The sequence below is a fragment of the Coptis chinensis genome, chromosome 2 (assembly GCF_015680905.1).
Source record: "Coptis chinensis isolate HL-2020 chromosome 2, ASM1568090v1, whole genome shotgun sequence".
Taxonomy (NCBI): Eukaryota; Viridiplantae; Streptophyta; class Magnoliopsida; order Ranunculales; family Ranunculaceae; genus Coptis; species Coptis chinensis.
Window position 1 is genome coordinate 11,504,594 of NC_141457.1, and position 13,479 is coordinate 11,518,072.

Below are 13,479 nucleotides of genomic sequence, written 5' to 3' on the forward strand. Positions count from 1 at the left end.
ATATCGAACTAGATACCAAAATAGAAACCAAGAGCCTACCACCGTAGAGGTACCGGTTAAACCACAACCTAAGAAACGAAAAGCCAAGGTTACACATCAAGTCGAGCCATACGCTAAATATAGAAGCCCGAAACCACTGTTCCCTCGAAATTAGCCATGTTAACCAGGGATACAAACTTTGAGGAGATTAGGAACGTTTTCAAAAATCTAACAATAAACCTTCCTTTTCTCGAAGCTATTAAAAAGCTACCTAACCACACTAAGTTTCTTAAGGAGTTGTGCACTACTAGGCATAAGACCAACATACCTAAAGACGCCTTTCTAACCCGGTTCCCCAACTTTATCCGAAAATAATGGAATTGTTAAGTACAAGGCTCGGTCGTCCCTCTTGTAAAATGCACCTTAGGAGATTCCCACACGACGACCGCTTTATTAGACACGGGCGAGTGTTAACTTATTCCCATATTATTTGTATAAACAAATAGGTCTACGTGAAATGCAACCTACAAAAATAACGCGTTGCTTAGCGGACGTGTCAATTAAGTATCCTAAGGGTGTAGTGGAAAACGTGCTTGTTAAGGTTCGAGGATTTCTACTATCCTGCTGATTTTGTTATCCTCGATACGTAAGTCGCTAACGACTGCAGTACCGATCATCTTAGGGCGCCCATTCTTGGCAACCGCCAACGCCTTTATAAATTGCAGCGATGGTAAGATGTCCTTATCTTTTGGCCATCTTTTCTGTTGAGGTAAATGTTTTAAAATGATGAAACAGATTACTAGAATCGCCTATAGATGGGGAGGTTAACATGATCGAGAGCTTAGCTCAAGATTATTTTAACAACACTTTTCCCCGAAAACAATATGTACAAATTCCTTTCTTTTGAATTTCAGATTTTGTAAATGACTCCTACTTAGAGGAAGTCAACACCATCCTTGAGTCCACACCAATTGTAAACCCGCCCGGTTGCTCCATATCGAGTATGAAGACTTGCTACCTAAGCAAGTATTCATTATGCAAAATGGGGACCCTGATGAAACATCTATTGACATTTCCTCCACCCCAGTGCTTAAACCTCTTCCCCCGGAGTTAAAATATATTCAACTTGATCCGGATGGTAGTCATCCGGTAATTATATCTTCTCAGTTAACTAAGGATGAAGAGACACGTTTAATCAGGGTGATTAGGGATCATCGGTCTGCGATTGGTTGGTCCCTAGCTGACATTAAGGGAATGGACCCTAATGTTTGCACTCATCGCATCCATTTGGAGGATAACGCGAAGACTTCTAGCGAACCTCAGCGTCGTTTGAACCCTGCCATGAAAGAGGTGGTTAGGGAAGAAGTCTTACGATTACTCGATATGGGTATCATATACCCAATCTCTGATAGCGAATGGGTAAGCCCCATTCATGTAGTTCCTAAGAAATCGGGAGTTACCATGGTACGTAACGGAAAGGATAACTATCTTGTCACACAAGGTCCTATGAAATGGAGAATCTGTATTGATTACAGATGTTTAAATGCTATGACACAAAAGGATCACTTTCCTTTACCTTTTATAGATCAGATGCTCGAAACGCCTAGCTAGTCATGCTTTTTATTGTTTTCTGGATGGCTACTCAGGCTATTTTCAGATTATTATTGATATTGATGACCAAGAAAAGACTACCTTCACATGTCCCTTTGGAACGTATGCCTATAAACGAATGCCTTTTGGCCTTTGTAATGCTCCTGGTACCTTCCAGCGGTCTATGTTTCATATATTTAGTGACATGGTAGAGCGCTTTATGGAAGTTTTCATGGATGATTTTTCTATCTATGGAGACTCCTTCACAGACTGCTTGTCTAACCTATCTAAGGTTTTGACACGGTGTGAAGAAAAGAGCCTCGTTTTAAACTGGGAAAAGTGTCATTCCATGGTGAAAAAGGGCATAGTACTAGGTCACATTGTATCTAGTGATGGCATCGAAGTAGATAAGGCCAAACTAGATAAGATAGCGACTCTACCTAAACCACGGACTGTTCGTGATATTAGAGCCTTTCTAGGCCATGTAGGTTTTTATAGGCGTTTTATTAAAGATTTCTCGAAAATAGCTAGGCCTTTAACTAATCTGCTTTTGAAGGATGCAATATTTGATTTTAATTTTAACTGTAAGCAGGCTTTTGAAACTTTAAAAGCTGCCCTAACCTCTGCACCAATTATACAGCCTCTCGAATGGTCTAAACTTTCGAACTCATGTGTGATGCTAGTGATTATGCAGTTGGTGCTGTCTTGGGACAGAAACTAGATAATAAGTCCACTGTTATTTATTATACTAGTAAAACCTTAAACGATGCTCAACGAAATTATACAACTACTGAAAAAGAATTCTTAGCTGTCATTTATGCTTTAGATAAGTTTCGTCCTTATTTGGTTGGTTCTAAAACTTTAGTTTACACGGACCATGCAGCCTTTAGGTACCTTCTTGCAAAGAAGGATGCTAAGCGAGATTAATCCGATGGATTCTTCTCCGCAAGAGTTCACATTAGAAATAAAGGACAAAAGAGGGTCGAAAATGTAGTTGCCGACCACTTATCTAGACTTACAAACGGCGATAATAGTGATTCCGAGTCCATACGGACTCTTTTCCCGATGAGCATCTGTATGCTATTTTTTCAAAGCACCATGGTATCTTTGACATTGTAAATTATTTAGCGGCTGATGTTATGCCTTATAATTGGTCAAGAAATAAACGTAAGAAGTTCTTGGCCAGAGTTAAGTTATACTACTGGGATGAGCCCTACCTTTTTAAGTATTGTGCAGATCAGATTATTCGTCGTTGCATTCCCCAGTGGGAATATAATGAAGTTCTATCGTTCTACCATTACAAAGAGTGTGGTGACCATTTTAGTGGAATGAAAATAGCAGCTAAAGTTCTTCAATGTGGATTTTATTGGCCTACCCTTTTTAAGGATGCCCAAGTGCATTACAAGATGTGTATTCGTTGCCAACAACTTGGGCGAATCACGAAGCGTAATATGATGCCATTAAATCCAATCTTGATAGTAGAAATTTTTGACATTTAGGGCATTGATTTCATGGGTCCCTTCCCTGTTTCCCACGATTTCATTTATATTCTAGTTGTCGTGGACTACGTTTCTAAATGGATAGAGGCCATGGCTTGTCGTAGCAATGACCATAAGACAGTGGTATTTTTTATTAAGGAGTATATTTTCTGTCGTTTTAGCATTCCTAAAGCCATCATTAGTGATGGTGGAACACATTTTTGCAACAGAGTTGTTGCATCCCTAGTGAAAAAGTATGGAGTTACACACAAAGTAGCAACTCTTTATCATCCACAAACTAGCGGACAAGTAGAAGTTTCTAATAGGGAAATCAAAAAGATTTTAGAAACAATCAGAATCCCGATAGGAAAGATCGGTCGGCGTCTATCGGATGCCTTATGGGCGTATAGAACTGCTTTCAAAACTCCTATAGGTATGTCTCCCTTTAGACTTGTATTTGGGAAACCTTGTCATTTGCCCGTTGAAATAGAGCACCGTGCTCTGTGGGCTATAAAAAGTCTTAACTTCAATATTGATGAGGCGGGTGTAAAACGCAAATTACAATTGAATGAGATTGAAGAAATCTGTAGCGATTCTTACGATCTCGCGAAGGATTATAAAGCTAACATGAAGCGTGTTCATGATAAGCAAATCTTGCGCAAAGAGTTTGTGGTTGGTCAAAAGGTTTTGCTTTATAACTCCCGTCTACATATTTTCCTAGGGAAACTAAAAACCCGTTGGTCTGGTCCTTTTCTCGTTTCTGAAGTCACCCCTTACGGGGCAATCACCTTGGTAAATCCCAAGGATAACAGTTACCTTCCAAGTCAATGGCCAACGGTTAAAACATTTTCACGAGCTTCTGTCCCCTAATGTAGAGGAAGTCCTTTTACAGGACCCTGTAAATAAGGACTGACATTTGTCTTTTGGTGTACTTCCTTTCACTTCCATATAGTGGTAAGTGCACCATTCAAGTAACCGGGCCCTCCCTATGGAGTGTGGCTGTAAGTACCGGATCCTAAGTCCACGTTTCACATAATTCACGTCTCCAACTTTTGCATGTGTTCTCGGTTTTTGAGTCATGTTCCTCTATGGGGTGAATTATGTATTTATTGTTTTTCATTTTTCTTATAATAAACTAATAAAAAAAATTAATAATAATAATAAAAATAAAAATTCTAAAATCATAGAAATAGCAATCCAACAAGTCTTGGGAATCTGACTTTAAACGACCCACGGTTAAAACAAATTTTGTGTTTAAAAATTTGTTTGGGGGTGGGCAGTCGATCTTTCCATCTAGATTGCTCGAACTTTCCATTGTGTTGCTTAGGCCCGTTAGTCGTAGTTCATTCAGGTTGACATTATCTATAACATAGATTCCCTTCGTTCGCCTAACTTACGTCACTCACGCACTTCGAGGCATTTTCCACTTTCTTATACATCACCCATGGTTGGAATTGAGTGTTTTATGGATCATTGGATTGGAAATTCTCTACTAATCATTTCCATAACTCATTGGCCAAAATCGGACCAGGAACGAAGCGGCAAATTGAATTTGAAATTGCGTGAAATATCGAAAAAGTTCGGAATTCGAATTGGGCTTGGGCCCAAACCGCACGCACATTTGTGCGTCTCCTTCCTTCCCAAAAATGCACAGTTTGTTTCCTTCTCCAATCCCGCCGGTTACCAAAAGTTAAAACAAAACTTAAACACCAAAATAAAAAAAAAAAAAAAAAAACACATACACACACAAAAACACACCTATCTACACCACGCCCATTGTAACCAACAGCCCGAGTCCTCTCAAACAAAATTTCCACACCACCAAAAACAGCCACCAATTCAAGCTTCCAACCTGCCACCGTACCTACCATCGCCACCACCAGTGTTTTAGGTTGTTTTACATCAAACTCGCCTCCTCCACCGTCTACAAAACCATTGGTTGTTTCAAAAACTTCAATAGCGCTACGACGAAGAATTTTGCCGGAACAAGCATTTAGGCCCGACCGCTTTCGCCATTCTACTACGGGAGATGATTAGAAGGGATTGGAATGGACTCTGGTACTCGACTGAGGAGTTCTACCACTTTGATTTAGTAGAACAGTTTTATAAGAAGTGAAAATTGGAGGGGGATAGAATTTTCATTAAGGTAGCGAGAACGAAAGGAAGTAATCGCGACGATTCTTCGGCTAAGCCGTTAGGCGTTATGCCTGAAAGCAACCTAGAAACGACCATTCAGGAATCCCAGTATACTGGAGTTCTTGCTTTGATGAAAGATACTGTCATGGAGGGTGAATATAATACGATTTCTCATTGCGTCCGCCAGTAACCGAGAACCAATCAACCGGTCAGAGCTCGGTGGATTGGTAGGAACGCCCCTCGGGAAAGAAAAGTCACGACATCGGTCCGCAATGTCCGCGTTCTCTCGATTTTGCAAACGAATAAGTATAATTTTTGCATCCTCGATTTAATTTTTAAGGTGATTAGAGGAGTGGGAAAGAGCATTGTGCCTCTTCCCCGTATTGATCACTAAGATCATGCTCTCATTTAGAGTTGTCACAAAATCTGCCCCTATTATGATCAAGTTGCATTCAAATGCAACTATTTATCTTGAGTGCATCCAAAAGACTTGGCGGTTGTCTGGAAGATGATGTGGTTGAGTCGGAGGATGAAAGGGAGGATATGACATGTCCGGATGATGATGCATTAGATAGTTGTAGTTCTAATTTAGAACGATGCAAGTGCCGCAAACCGGCTTCATAGGCTTTATGGTATTTGTGAAGATATCCGAGATAGACAGATTGTACTTCGAAATAAACAAACGAACCTTCAGACGAGAGTTGAAATGCTCGAAAGGGGTCAGGAAGATATCTTGTCTAACATGGAGACTATCCACATGCATCACCAAGCCCAGTATGTAGTAATCAGGACTGAGATGGTAGCACAGCGCTTGTTCCGAATAGAGATGCTACGACGCATGCCACCCGTGGAGGATTCTATTTCAGCCGAGTCTGAGAGGCATGAGCGTCATCGCTGAAGGACAGATGGCTCAAGCCATTCTTCATCCCAGGACCAATCTCCATCTCAGGGTCCATCTTCATCACATGGCTAGGTGTTCACCATCAGTTTGTGTTCGCTGTTATTTCATTGTTTTTATTGTTTTATTAGTTGGATTTTAATTCAGTTGTTAAATTTAAATATTAATGTGTTTGTTTTATGTTGTTTAGATTTAAATTTTTTTTTAATATAATTGGTTATTTTTGAATTGTGAATGTTTTTATCATTAATCCCACCTTCCCGAATTGTTTGGGGGTGGTAATATTTATACCGAGCATAATTCGTTATATGATCATCTTCTGTAAAGTTGTCTTGGAGTAAAAGTTGAGAATTTGGCCGCTATCGGCATATCTATGATTATGTGTGGTGGTAGCATGAAATCTAGGAGAGTTTAGAAGTTACTATTCTAAATCCAGTATAAAAGATACCATGGTCGTTATAAAATCAAAAATATGGTTTGTTTCCGTTTTCGGGTTTAGAAATTTTCTATTTCCGGAAATTGCCTTAAACAATTTGGCAACTTGCCGATTCGTTTTGGAAGGTCAGAACCTATTTAAACTTCCTTCATTCTACACTCACAACCCACACTACACCCCACCATCATCTCTCACCTTTCACTCCAAGCTTTTTCTTCTTTTTCCTTGTAAATTTCTGTTTCAAGACCTACGGCCTTTGCACCTCGATGAAGCACTTTGCACTTGAGTTGAGCACGACTCCCAAAACACTATAAATCCAAAAACACCCGAAAAGCACTGCGCCAAGTGGAAGCGCACCTGCGCTACCCCCTCCGTAAACACGAAAAATTTCCAATTTTCCGAGGGTTGTTCCGGATTTTGGAGCTGTTCAAAAGAGTAGTTGAGATGACATCTCCTATAGTCATACATGAACAGTCTTTCAAGACGTGTTGGAACTGAAACCTATGGACATTGGTTCAAACAGATCCTACAAGTAGGATGGCGCCATCTACCGGTAGTGATGACGATTCATATTCAAAGACAACTTTTTCGCTTATTTCTACGGCACGTTAGATTCTATTGTAATCAGGACGGAGAACAAGAATTCTCCATCGTAGTCGATGACACGACACTAGAATTCAATAAATATGTGGTAGCTTTAGTTTCGGGATTACCAATACCTGATCCTGTTCACACATGGGGATATATGACCGATAATGCATACCTTTATGATTATACATATTTCCATGAGTATTATGGGGGAGGGGTATTTCAAGTAATGGACCAGGGGCGATATAGCATTGCCCTTGGTAGCATGTCCCTAAACATAGGCACCACCATGTTATTCATCCTGATGAATATTTTGGGGAATGGCGCTCACTACAAAACAAGCGATCGCTGGGTGATATTTTCCTCGCTTTAGCTGAGGGACGTCGTCGATATGACATTCCCCGAGTTTTAGTCACTAGTCTTAAGAGAGCCCAAAGCATGAGGCGTAAGTATCTTCTTATGTCTGTTTTGGTAAGCCGCATCATGCGTAGTTGTTTACCTGTATTCTGTGCCCAATTCACATATTGGAAAAGGGTTGAAGTCATGAGACCCACCAATTGGGTGGTTCGCTCATTGCAAATTATGACTTGGCCGGGATGGCAGGTGCAGCCTCATTTGGTCGCCCCGCACATCCCATCAGATATAATAACACTTAACAGGTTAGCATTAGTAGATAATAAATGGCGGCAAGCTTAGCAAGTTATAATGGCCCGGGGGATCTTGAAGGAACCTCATCTCTTTGATGAGGAGGAGGATGCTTAAGCGGGAGATAAGGTAAGTTTTTAGTTTTGTTATTGTCTGCTTATGTCCCAAGCAATTTAATTCTGTTAACCCCATAACGGGTGGAACTCTTATAGAGTTGCGTCAGTTTTCATTCCTATATTAGTATGTTCTACCCTTGTTTTGCAGATATTCAAGAATTTCACGCGTTTCCATGGTATTTTTCTACCCTCTTTATTTAAATGCTTTGAGGACAAAGCATGCTTCTTGTTTGGGGGCATAGAAACACGTGTAATCAAGGCATCTGTTAGGATATAGTTATGTATAATATGCATTTGTTTTCAAGCTAAAATTTTCAAAAATATAAATAAATAAGTTTATGCTATACACTTAGGAATATGGGTATTGTTTTCTTTCTCTATGCTCTTAACAATCTAGAAGTCTCACGTAGCTTTTGCATCAGAATAATTGTTAGAAACTTAGGTTAATATGTGGGTAATAATCTTTGCATCTATCTATAAATATATTACAGGAGTATCTATGATTGTTAGCAGTAAGTTTTTGAAATCTAGGCTAGAGTACTTATTCTACAAATCCTGTGAGAATATAGCCTAAAGCCCTATATGAGTGATAAGAGCCCAAAACTGTAGTTTTAACCCCTTAACAATCGTACTTTTAGACCAATTATGTGAATAATAAGTAAGAGTTAATATTGATTACGTGTTTTTATGCATTTCAGGCTTCAAAGTCCATTATGTGCAGAAATGTGCCACTTTAGCGAGATAAAGGAGCAAAGGTCGGTTGCTAAGGAGTTCTGTGATTAAAGGCCAATTTTCAAGAAGACAAAGCCTTTGTAAAGCCCGGTCAAAACCTGAAAAGTCAAAGTCCACACGGGCAGAAATAGTGCACAAAGTCGGCAGAACTTCCGAAGACCATATCTTTGGACTCAGACCTCGGAATTGGGCCTACCTTATGTCAAAACGACCGGCTCGAAAAGAGCTTTCCAATGGTCCAAGCCTTGGCCCAATCAGAGGAGCAGAAGTGGACGAAACATCTATCGAAGCCAACTACAGCTGAAGAGCCCATTTTGGACTAAAGAAATTGGGTTTTGGGCCCGATTTTCCGGCCCAAAACATGGCTTCAAGCCCATGCACGATTTTTAGATCTGAAAGTATAAAAACAAAAGCTTGACTCTTTGTTAATGGTAGTTAGGTTAGGAAGCTAATGTTAATGGAGTTTAGGGTTAGAAAAAGATAGATCTAGATTAGTTTTTAGATCTAGATCTAGTTTTTTTACATTCATTCAATTAGTTAGTTTATAATCATATTTTAGTTTTTAGAATAAAATATTAGTTCTTCATTTCCATTTAGATTATTGCTTAAACTCTTATTTAGATTTAGTTGTCTTAAATTCATAATTAGTTATTCACAATCTTAGTTCTAAATTAGTTTTAATTTTCAGTTTAATTTAATTATGTCTTATTGTTATTATTGTTCTTGTGTTGGGAATGGTAGTATAGAAATTTCACATCAAATCATTACTCTCACCATTGTTCCTTTTGAGTTTGATTAGTTGAATTCAATTTAAGTCTAGACAGTTAAGAGTGGAACGAATCCTGACTCTCTTATATTACTTCGTTATTGAGAGTAGGAATATTGATATAAACACGTATTTACGTAAATTAATTATTTGTGTTTACGCATAGATAGTTAGAATACGTAAAATAACTTTTATCAAATGGCGCCGCTGCCATCTTAATCTCATTCAAGATGAGAATTCAATTGCTTGAATCCAAGGGGCAATCCCCCATTCTCTAACCACCCACCCTTTTAATTTTTCATTCTTATTTCTTGAATTTTCGGAACTGTTCACTGTTTCAGGCATAGGGGTTGCGGATTCACAGGGAAAAACATTGTGGTGAAGGTATTTCTCAATTTTTGAAAATTCTGAAAATTTTCATACATAATATTTAATGTGTTGTTGATTTACTGGAATATTTTCAGATTTTTCAAAGTTGGTTTACCTTGTGAAAAAAAATACGATCTTTACAGTGCTGCATTTCAGTTTTCACACTGTATGTTCTTGAAAAACAGACAAGTAAGGTTACTTAAGGAGTTCTAAAAATTCTATAATTTTTACAGGAGTCTCTATCCTAAGTCAGGAGTTTGTAATAAAAATTTGACGAGTTTTTGAGTTGTTTTGACCGCCTAAATAGTAGAGTGTTTCCAGTGTGTTTCTGCAGTGTTGCAAACACTTAATTTCTGGAACACCAGCCTATAAGGAGAGATTGTAGAACTCCAATTGCTCTAAACGTTTTACAGGAACAATTAGGATCTGTCAGGAGTCTCCAGTAAAAATTTAGAAATTTTTGGCTTTGTTTTGATGGGATAACCATTCGGTTGTTTGTATTGTGTCCGAAAACTATTTTGCAAACTTTGCAGGGCTGTAGAGAAACTTTCATAGCTCCGATTGATCTGAAATTTTACATGCTACTTGATAGACGTCTTAGAAAGTTACTGTAAAATTTTCAAATTTTTTGGAGTATGATAAAAGGCCCAAAACTCGAAAACCCTGAAGCACGACCCGTGCCCAAACCGAGAGCGACCCGCGCTCAAACACTGGACATCTGAAATTCCTAAGCGCGACCCGCGCCCTAAGCAAGCGCACCTGCGCTCAAAACACTGGAAGTTGAGCGCGACCCACGCCCAAACCGAGCGCGACCCGCGCTCAAACACTGGACATTCACAAAACCCCGACGCGCGCACTCATAGGAAGAGGAGAGCGCCATACCGAGCTGATTTTTGTCGGATTTCCACATTTTTGTTTCGAACTTCTATTTTTCAAGTTTTTCAGTGTTCTAATTTGTTATATACACTGAGCACGCGTAAACAAGACGCTATTCATAAGCGAAGCAAGGACGCAATTAGGTATTCCTTTCTTCCACACCTCGCATCTCCAGTTAGAGATTTCTACTAGTATATCAGAATTGTTTGGAGTGTTGCATGTTTAGTTAAGTTCGACTTAGTCTTACATGAGATTAAGGTCTGGTCGAAGAAAAACAACTAACGTAATTACACGGCAACGTCGACAAACACGTCTATCTTGTATACCACCTATTACACCTCTAGCTACTATTCCATACACACCACCTGATATAATGGCTGAAGAAAGAGAGACTCCTCTCTCTGACTTCTATAAAGCCTTGAGCGATAGCCCTAAATCTTGCATCATTTTAGCAGACCCAGTGGGGGATTTCCGAATCCCCCCAAATATTTTTAATTTGTTACCAGTTTTTCATGGTTTAGACCATGAAAAACCTTATCAGCACATGCGTAAGATTGAACAAGTCCTAACAACATTTCACCATCCTACGGTTGGTGCGGAACAAATTAAAATGAGAGTATTCCCTTTCACCTTAGCCGATAAGGCGGCGTCTTGGTTAACTGCCCAAACGCCAAACTCTGTGGACTCATGGGCTCAACTTGTTCAATTGTTCATGGAACAATTTTACCCACCACTAAAGACAGATGAAATGCTTCATAAGATTCATTTCTTCAGCCAGAATCCTCATGAATCCTTTTCAGAGGCCTGGAATCGTTTCACTGATCTTCTCATTGAATGCCTGCATCATAATCTTGCGAAAGACACGCTTGTTCGTGCTTTCTTCAAGGGGCTTTCACATTATCATAAGGAGGTTCTAGATATCATGACTGGGGGTAGTTTTCTTAGTAAAGGAGCCTTGGAGGCTTAAAAATTCTTAGAAGATCAATCTAAGAAGAACAACAATTGGGGAGGTAACGATTCCTCCCACTCCTCTCCTTCTTCTCTTGAGGTTAAACATGATCCCGAGCTTAAAACTCTTATCGATGCCCTCACTAAAAAGGTAGATGTCATCTTTGTTCAACAACAACCCACTCCAGTCATGAACATTAACTCTACTCGTTGTAATGTCTGTTGTAGTCTTGAGCATTCCGACTTCTATTGTCCTCTTGTCTATGCACAAACACCACCACAACCATCACACTTCAACCAGTTAACTCAACATCAAGGACAAGGGAACTTAGGTGACCAGAATAGAGGTTTAGTACCCATAACCCAGAACTATCAACATCAAGACATGAATGCTCAACAAGCTTTAATTCCAATACAACCATCTACAAGACAAAGTAGTAGTGACCTTGTTGGAGAAACAAAATCAAATTATGCAACAAAACTCCAACTTGATGAAAGATCAGCATGATCAAAACTCTAATATGATGAAACAAACGATGCAAATGATGCAGTCTTTGTGCCAAAAGGTTATTGACATGTCTTCTAACCAAAATAATAACCAAACCGGCGTGTTTCCAAGTCAAGCAGTGCCTAATCCTAAGTCAACAAACACCGCCTTTGAAATAAATAGTATTTAATGTAATGGTAATATAAACCAAGGGGACCTACAGGCAGTCACTACCCTTCGTTTAGGGCGAGTAGTTGATAACCAAGTGACTATGCCTAAAGATTACCCGCAAACTAAAAATGATACCATACCAAATACTATAATAGAAACTGAAGACCCTACAACTGTAGAAGTACCAGTTAAACCACAACCAAAAGGGCAAATATTACAAGACCCAATAATAGAAAGTGAAGACCCTACACCTGTAGAGGTTCCAATATGGATACCTAGATGGAAAACGGATAGAGATAAAGCAAAGACTAATAATACTTTTATCCCTTCAGTTAAAAATAGCGATAAAGCACCATATCCCCAAAGACTAGTTGTGTTTAAAAAGGACGAGAATTTTGATGAGATTAGGGAAGTGTTTAAAAATTTGACTATAAACCTACCTTTTCTAGAAGCTATAAAAAGTCTACCTGGACACGCTAAGTTTCTAAAAAGAGTTGTGCACCAAGAAGAGGAAAACCAACATACCCCACAAAGCATTCTTAATCGAACAATATCCTCTTTATCCGAACATAACGGAATTGTTAAGTACAAGGACCCCGGTCGCCCTATCAGACAATGCACCTTAGGTGATAACTTCATAACAACCGCTTTATTAGACACGGGGCGAGTGTTAACTTACTCCCTTTTTATTTATATAAACAACTAGGTCTAACAAAACTTTAACCAACCAAAATGACTTTGCGGTTAGCCCGATCGTTCTATTAAGTATCCCAAGGGTGTAGTTGAAAATATTCTCGTTAAAGTTCGTGGATTTTTACTATCCAAAATTACTTTGTTATTCTTGACACGAAGTTGCTCATGATTCCATTCCCATCATCTTAGGGTCCCTTTCTTGGCAACCGCCAATGCCCAAATCAATTGTCGATGGGCTCAATGACTCTTTCTTTTGGAAATCTTTACGTAGAAGTTAACATGTTTTTAGACAAAAACAGGGACAATTAGGTTTGCCTATAGAAGGGGAAGTGAAGTCCATTGAGAGTTTTGTACCTCACATTAGTGCGGCTGACACTTTAGTTCCCACACAAGTAGATACCCCTCTTATGGAAGAAGACAAGGATCACAATTTCTACTCCCTAGATGTAGATAACATCAAGGAGGATTTCCTTCGACTCTTTTGCAATCCTTCTTTTTGCCCATGAAGTTCTCTCCTATTGACATCCATTCATCTCTTGATGCCATGACGGAAGAAGAATTTTTTTCGCCT